The following is an 8,405-nucleotide window of genomic DNA, read 5'->3' as shown; positions in this document are numbered from 1 at the left end:
GGGGGGGGGGACCAAGACCATAGGAAAATTTCTTGGGTAAAATGGGAGACTGTATGCCTGCCCAAGTCTGAGGGGGGTCTAGGGATTAAAGATATCTCTAAATTTAATATAGGTTTGCTGGGAAAGTGGATATGGGCCTTAGCTTCTCATCTGCAACAACCTTGGGCCAGGATTATCAATTCCAAGTATGGAGCCAAGTCTGATTTTCATTCAGCTCGTGTTCAAGGGGGGCATTCATGCTGGTGGAAGGACCTAAGAAAGCTTTATCACCAGTCTGATCAAAGCATTTTTCAACAATGCATGAGCTGGAAGGTTGGGTGTAGGGATAAAGTCAGCTTTTGGAAAGATAAATGGTTAGGGGAAGGTCCTACTCTTCAACAGAAATACAATCAGTTGTTTCTCATTAATAGACAGCAACCCGACCTTATTTCAATGATGGGAAATTTCTCTCAAGATAACTGGAGATGGGACTTGAAATGGAGGAGGAATCTGTTTGATCATGAAAGTGATCTAGCTGTCAATTTTATGGAAGAAATAAGCTCTATACATATTCAGAGGCATGTTAAGGACATCATGACTTGGAAAGCTGATCCTAGTGGTGTTTATTCCATAAAGTCAGCCTACAAATTAATGATAACCCCCTCTACTCCAGCCTCTGAACTGAGATCCTCAACATTACTATGGAAATTGAAAATTCCCCCAAAAGCTGCAGTTTTCACTTGGAGGCTTCTTAAAGACAGGCTCCCTACTAGATCTAATCTCATAAGAGGAAATGTGATCATCCAGGACACTGTTTGTCCCCTCTATGGCCTAGAACAGGAGGAGGTGGGCCATCTATTTTTTAACTGTAAGAGGATAGTAGGCATGTGGTGGGAGTCGATGACATGGGTACAGGCTCAGGGAACTCTCCCAGCTTCTCCAGTGGATCATTTTCCTGTGGTGGGTTTTTAGAGGGCAGCACCAGAGGTGCTTTGTAACATCTTTTTTCAGTATCTCTTGTACTGTTTTTGACTATATTAATACATATATATAATTTGCCTTAAAAAAACATATCATACTTCTATCCAGTCAAACTAAAGCAATAACTAATTAATTCAATTAAACAGGGACCAATTTAGATGTCAATCATTAAAGGTAGATGATGGCATTCAAAGAATGATAGCAAACCTTTCTATTTCTATTTTTTACACATTTAAAACTCAAACATATAAAATAAAAAATATATAACAAACTAACAAAGATAAAGACAAAAAAAAAGGAAATATACACTCACCTCAGTTGGTGCTGCTGCCCATCATTTCACTCTCACAACAAATAGGAATCATGTACCTGCATGGAAGAAATAATCACACAACACACAATGATAAGAATAAGCAAATGCATATAATTAAGCATGATATAATATCAATATTGATGGAAGTAACAATGACTTGTCAAAAATTTGGATGAAATTCAAAATGTAAATCAAAGCTTTGTCCCTGAAACCCTCTATGTAAATCAAAGCTTTGTCCCTGAAACCCTATATGTAAATTTGACAGCCTCGTCTCTCCTTTCCTGAAAACCCACTAAAAACTGCCTAACCCCCCCTGTTGTTACTCCATAATTTATTTTGCCATAACTGCTTAAGGCAGTTACATATAGTCCTAAATCACTACAGATTCAGTTACGATTAACCCTTTATGCCTAACTAGGGTTTCGAAACATCACAACAGAGATAGACCATTGAACAATGGATTTTCATCATTAACATACAACAGAGACATACCTTCGATGGAAGCGCAGACACGAACTCCACAAACGCCAACTCGACAATGTGGTTGCAGTGACGGAAGCGCGGCCCAGTTTGCGACAAACACGAACTCAGGAAGAAGGAGAAACACACCCTGGGAGTACCCTTTCCGAGACTCTTTCCTTTCCTACTTTTCTTCGACCTGCGAAAGTGAGCAAATGTTAAAACGACGAACGCCTAATGTTAAAATGAAAGGACGTACCTCAATGGATAAGACGATCTCCACAAACACGATCTCCACAATGTGGTTGCAATCACAAAAGCACAGGCGACTTTGACACAAGGAGAAAGAAGAAGAACAATAGGGTTCAAGCGCAAGGAGAAAGAAGAAGAACGATAGGGTTCAAGCGCGCGGGTTGTGCAATTTCAGAACTTTAATATATAATGATAACAACATCGGTTTTTTAAAAATAACCGATGTTAACATCAACTACGTAACATCGGTTATAATAAAACCGATGTTAACATCGACTCGATAACATCGGTTTTTACAAAACCGATGTTAACAAAGGCATACTAACATCGGTTTTTCCAAAACCGATGTTAACTAAGTCTACGTATTTACAAAAATGCCACCGCGCTTTCGTTAACATCGGTTTTAGCTATAACCAATGTTAATTGGGCGATGTTGAAAGCTTTTTTTTTAGTAGTGTTTAAGCCTATGCTGATCTCATATGGTTGGAGCATTCTCACAAAACATCGTGACCCTGACTGGTCTCCCTATGATCTTACTTAGTGAGAGTGACCTGACAAACCCATTGTTTGGTGTGTCTTGTTATGTATTCCTAAGCGCCCCAAGGTGGTTTTTCACTGACATGGTACCACATTGTATGTAGGCTTGAGTCTTAGCATGACTGTCTCATGCGCTTGCTAATTATTTATTATGAAATTGATGTGTTATTATGTCTTGATCAGAGCGTGTGATTCTTGTGTAATGTGGTTGATGATTAAAAAGTGAACCTTGAATGACAAAGTGGTGGAATTACGTGAATTACGTGTAACTAAGTTTTATTTGATTTATATGATATGTATATCTAGGTGTCTTATTTCTCTATTAGTTAGGAATGTGATAACTCACTCCCCGTGTGTTGTTTGTGTTTGGATCCTGTGATGATCTTGAACTTTGTGTTCGGGGGAGCAGATGACTAGGTGAATTGCTTTAAGGAACCATGTGCTGAAGGACGTCGGGACATAACACTCTGATAGGATGTGGCATTGGGGTATAGGGTTTTATAGACGACCTTGTTTGAGCCGAAGTGAATTTATTATTTATTTAGAAAAGTTTTATGATGATGTTAGAAAGGTGAATGTGAGCCTGCTACCCTCTTGAAAGGCTTGTATTTAAATATGTTTTAAAAACTTGAATTAAGTTTATTTTTTTAAATTATTTCTTTTATTATTAGTACATATATATGTGGGGTAGAGGGTGTCACAATCAACATCCCTAATTTTAATTATGACAAACCATTAGCCATGAAAATCGTAAAGTTTGATGGATTTGTGTTATAACTATCATTTTTGCTTAAGTTTTTTCTAAGTTAAACATCCTTGAAACGCATATGTGCATGCATTCTAAGGATCTCAAAATAAGCTCAAAAAGGTTATCTAAAAAATATTGTCAAGAGTAAGCCTTAAAAGATTACTTGAAGCCCATCCACATGACGAAGAATAGTTCTTCCCTTTGAGTAATTGAACTTGGAAAAGTGCAAGACATGGCCCTTACATAGAAGATATATAAAAGGCTACAAAGAACATCCAACATCAGAATGAAGTTGCACCATAGTTTACATCAAAATGACGAAGTATGAGACTATGAGAAGTGAACTTTAAAATGGAAGTTCATAATTGTTCATCACTGAACCTTAACGACAATGTATCGTCATCCAGATGTAGTCCCTAAAGGAAACTGACTCATCAGAAGACAGAAGTTGAAGACATCTCATTTTTCATATAAGCCAGATTCATGGAGGGTTCATCAAGAGAAAAATGTTTAAGGCATGATAAGATGCAATCAAGTTGAAAGTTAAAGCAATGTCCATGAGAAGATCTGATGTGCAACACCAGAATGGACACTTAAGTCATTGTACAGTTTAAACCTTGGATAGTACATTAACACATTAGCAAATGTATCTTCACATTTGATCTATGAAGCGGTCTACTTCAAAAAATTTTGTGCCGTGAAGATGTGTTAATTTTGATAAAGATGTCCTCAAAAAGTCGTATCAGTTCTGCTTTAGCATAAAGATCTACCTCAGAACATATCCAGCAAACATTGGAATCACCATTCTAATATGTCTTCAGAATGTTCATCAGAAAGGTTCCTCCAAATGGAAACCTCAAAATAGTTTTGCATAACTGTCATGTCTTGACAATTGCCACCTTTTTCAAACTTTCTCTGGACATATGTAAGTCGTGTGGGCTCCACTCCAATGACTATCTTTAAAGGTTTAAGAGGACTTGAAGGAGCACATTGAAGACTATTAAAGCTATTCTAGTAAGAGAAAACTTGAGCTGCATCTTTGTATGAGAATCTAGCATTGTTGCTTCAACACCTCAAGTAAGAGTGACCCACTTCTGCATTTGATCTTGTGTTGTAATCCTGTCATAAGTAGAAGTGAGGTCTTGTAATTTCCTGAGTGGAAATCCCTCTTGTTAATAAGTAGAAGTGAGGTCTTGTAATTTTCTGAGTGGAAATCCCTCTTGTTAATAGAGAAAAAATAAGGTTGCTAGATATACATGATATATGGATATAAAAAAATCAAGACTCATTCCAAAAATCACAAAACTAGAATATCCATAAAGACGTTTTAAAAAAGAGACTAGAATCATTTCTATAAGCCTATTGATTCAGACAGATTTAGACAGAGTTATGGTTCACCCAACAATTCTGATTTTATTCTAGGCAATATACTGAATGTTTTTAGATGGTAAGTCTTTGGCTTTATTTTCTTGATTTTATTTTTGGAGGGGGTGTCTTATGTTAATACTCGACAACTAGAACTAACATGTCAACATTTATTCCAGAGAAATCTATTTGAGATTTGCACACCATCTCAGTGCCAGTTCTTGAAGCTCCCTATGCGTCCCGAAGCAACAAAGGTGTGGCATTTATATGATTTATTGGGATTATTTATTTTCTAACAGGCTAAAGTATTAAAACCATGAACAAACATGCTATGATCCCTTAAAACCTTCACAAGTTGTTAATTGTAGATTGTTTTAGTAACATATTGATAATAAACAACATGCTAGCATATTGCAACCACATCAACTACTTATACCAATATTATGAAGAAAAAAATTGTGTGCAAACTATATAAGATAAGACATACTAATTCGACTATTAGATTCATACAACAAAGAATTGATCATTAACTAACTGTACATGAAGCAGATATTAAGATTGGCTTACAGTAATATGGGAGATTCCATTTTGGCATTAGCATCCAATGGTATCCATCTAGTTTGGCGCTGGCCACGTGATGGCTTTAACTTGGATGGCAAGATAGTGTTGTATTCACTTTCTTTTGATATAATTTTCTTTTCTTCCTATTTTTTTATTCCCCTAGCCTCTCTTTTGGTTTGTCATTATTAACCATTTAAGTTTAATTTTAGAGATTTGGTTGTCATAATAATGTAATTATTGATTGTAGGCTAGTGCACAATTTTGCTCTCAATTGTGGCACCCAAAGGACGGCCTGCAATTCATGATCAATGAACTTTTAAGTATCAAATGTGTAAATTCTTGTTTTGCTTATTCAAATGGATATATCATTTCAACATCAGGGGGGAAGGTTTCCTTGTTTAATACTGTGACATTTAAGGTAATCTTAATAGCTACATTTATGCTTTACTAAACATTCCAGATTTCATTGCCATGAAATTGTTTAATGCGGATATGTTCAATGCTTTCAAGCAGTTGGAGTTCCTTTCATCTAAACATTCATAAAAATTAATATTAGCCTTACAGAAATCAATCATATGATGTCATTTAACACGCTAGTTGGAGAATATATTTTTTTTATTTTGTTTCCACGTCGTATGCTTTTCTTTCTTTAATCTTTCAATTGAGATCCCGCTTGTTGCTTTTATTTTGCTACTTACAATGATGTTTTTGTTATTATATTTAACCTAATGTTATTGCTAAAATATGATGTTATTTTTATATTTAACCTAATGTTATTCTTAAATAATGATGCTATTTTTATATTTAGTTCAATGCATCTCACATATTTGCCTTACGCAGACTCTGACAACTATAATGTCTCCACCACCTATGGTAACATCTCTTGCCTACTATCCCAAAGATAACAACATATTTGGTATTGGCTTTGATGACTCCACTATACTTATATACCATGTCCGTCATGCTAACGTATGTCTTTTCATTCCTTCTAGAAAGGCATGTACCATCACATGTTTAAATTAAGGGTACTAAAACTTGTTTTTATTTCTATAGTATACATTTATGTCAGGTTCAATTCAAGCTTGAGGGTCACTCTACAAGAGTTACTGCTATAGCCTTCTCATATTCTTCAAATATTCTTGTATCTGGAGATGCAAATGCCCAGGTTAATAACTTAATATTAATATTCATTACATGCATGAATCATGGCAACAAATGCAATTACTATGTACAATTAGCTTACCTTTTAGATGAAACCATTTAGCTACATTTAATAATAACTGATATATCACAACATATATGTGTTCCGTTTGTTCAGCTATTATTACTTTTTTGGCTAAAATATATTTAAAATGTATCGAAATTCAATTTTAGTTCTGGTAAAAGTTTAATTAATACGCTTTTAGTCTGTATATATATTTTATCAAAAACACATTTTTTTAGTATTTGATGAAAGATTAGATACACATCACTGTCACTAAATGTAATGACTAAAAGTATGTTAAATTTCTATAGGAATTAAAATCAAATTTCTAGACTTTTTAGGGATAAAACACATTTTATCCTATTTTCTTTCTTTGTATCAATTGCTTTGTAACAATTCTGATTTCTCTGGCAGATTATTCTATGGAATACAGATGGGTGGAAAAAGCTGAAAGATAAGCAATTACAAATACAAGGAAACCAGGTGTCAGTATGTGAAACTCAAATTCAATTTCACCCTGATCAGATAAACTTCCTTGTTGTACACCATAGTCATCTTGCAATTTATGAATTAGCAACAGAACTAAAATGTGTCAACCAGGTTCTCTATTTTCACTGTTGGTTTTGAGGAGAAAATTATAAAAAATAGAGGAGAGAAGAGAGACAATACGTATGTGAAGGAAATAGAATTATTTTATTCTAATTCAAATTGTTCTCAGCAGCGATACAATAAATAGCAAAAGATAAACTAATTAGATAACACGATATTAGCAAAACAGAATATTAAAACTAACTTGCTCCTTAAAGATAAGAACCACTTATTGACTAGACTAATCCATTAAAACTGTCTTACTCCTAAAATATAGGAAATCAACTTATTTACTAAATCCAATCTTAAAAATTGAAAAATAAAATATTATGCAGTTACAAAAGTATATCTTCAACACTCCTCCTTGCTTTTGGAACTGCAAACTCCAATTCTTTGAGTTCAAGTTTGTTGATAGGTAGTGATTTTTTAAACATGTCAGCCAATTGATCTTTAGACTTGCAGTAAATTAAGTTCACTTCTCCACTTTGTTGCATCTTTATCAAATAATAAACCTGGATGTTGAAATGTTTAATCTTCCCATGACACACGGGATTGTTTGCAATAGCAATGGCTACTTGATTGTCAACAAAAATTCCAGTTTTGTTCTTTTTAGAAAACAGAATGTTTGACCTTGTTGAAGTGAGATACATTAGACATCCAATCAAGCTCCCACAATATCCTTCATCAATGTTATCAACACCTTCTTCCTTGCTAAACTTCTCCTTTTGATTCATTGGTGTGCTAACAAACTTGCATTCTTCCATTTGAAACTTTTGAGTGAAATAGGCTGTATGCTCCTCCTCTACTGGATTAAATGAAAAGCTTTTACCTTTCATTTTAACCCTTAAAACTTCCCGGCCAAAATTGTCATAGATAAAGCAATGTTGATGTTCAAAGGACACTTTAAATCCCTTTTTAATCAACTGACCTACACTTAGCAAGTTTTGGTCAATGTTAGGTACATAAAGAACATCTGATATTAATTTGGTACCTGAACACGTTGAAATTGCAACAGTTCCTTTTCCTTTTACTGGAATATAGCCACCATTCCCAATTCTGACCTTTGAGACATTAGTTGGCTTCAAATCCTTGAATAGAGTCTTATCATTTGTCATGTGGTTCGTACAACCACTATCAATCAACCAACTTTCACTTGATTCACTACTTAAGAAGTATGTGGCCACAAACAGTTGGTCCTCTTCTTCTTGATTAGCAATCTAAGCTCCCTCATCATGGTGATTTTTGTTGGCGCAGATCACCGCTTCATGCCCTATCTGGTTGCACTTGTTACATTTTGCATCTGGTCTCCTCCAACATTTGAAAGGTGCATGACCTTTTTTGCCACAATGTTGACAAGGTGGATAATTTTTCTTTTTATCCTTACCTTGGTTGTTTGCACTGTTTTCGCTGCTTGCTGG

General features: G+C 34.9%; 1 long non-coding RNA gene across 1 annotated transcript in view; it reads right to left on the bottom strand.

Annotated features, from left to right (window-relative positions):
- The window catches only part of LOC121174504 (uncharacterized), a 2,656-nt gene extending 829 nt beyond the window's left edge, over positions 1–1,827 (bottom strand). The window contains exons 1-2 of the long non-coding RNA XR_005890609.1: positions 1,766–1,827; positions 1,274–1,329 (exon numbers count right to left, since the gene is read on the bottom strand). This is a non-coding gene — a long non-coding RNA (uncharacterized lncRNA). The remainder of the gene's footprint in view (positions 1–1,273; positions 1,330–1,765) is intronic.
- Between the last annotated feature and the right edge of the window lie 6,578 nt (positions 1,828–8,405).

Source organism: Glycine max, unplaced genomic scaffold (genome assembly GCF_000004515.6).
Source record: "Glycine max cultivar Williams 82 unplaced genomic scaffold, Glycine_max_v4.0 scaffold_109, whole genome shotgun sequence".
NCBI classification, from domain to species: domain Eukaryota; kingdom Viridiplantae; phylum Streptophyta; class Magnoliopsida; order Fabales; family Fabaceae; genus Glycine; species Glycine max.
The sequence above is the reverse complement of the archived record's forward strand: the minus strand, read 5'-3'. Positions and strand labels throughout refer to the sequence as shown.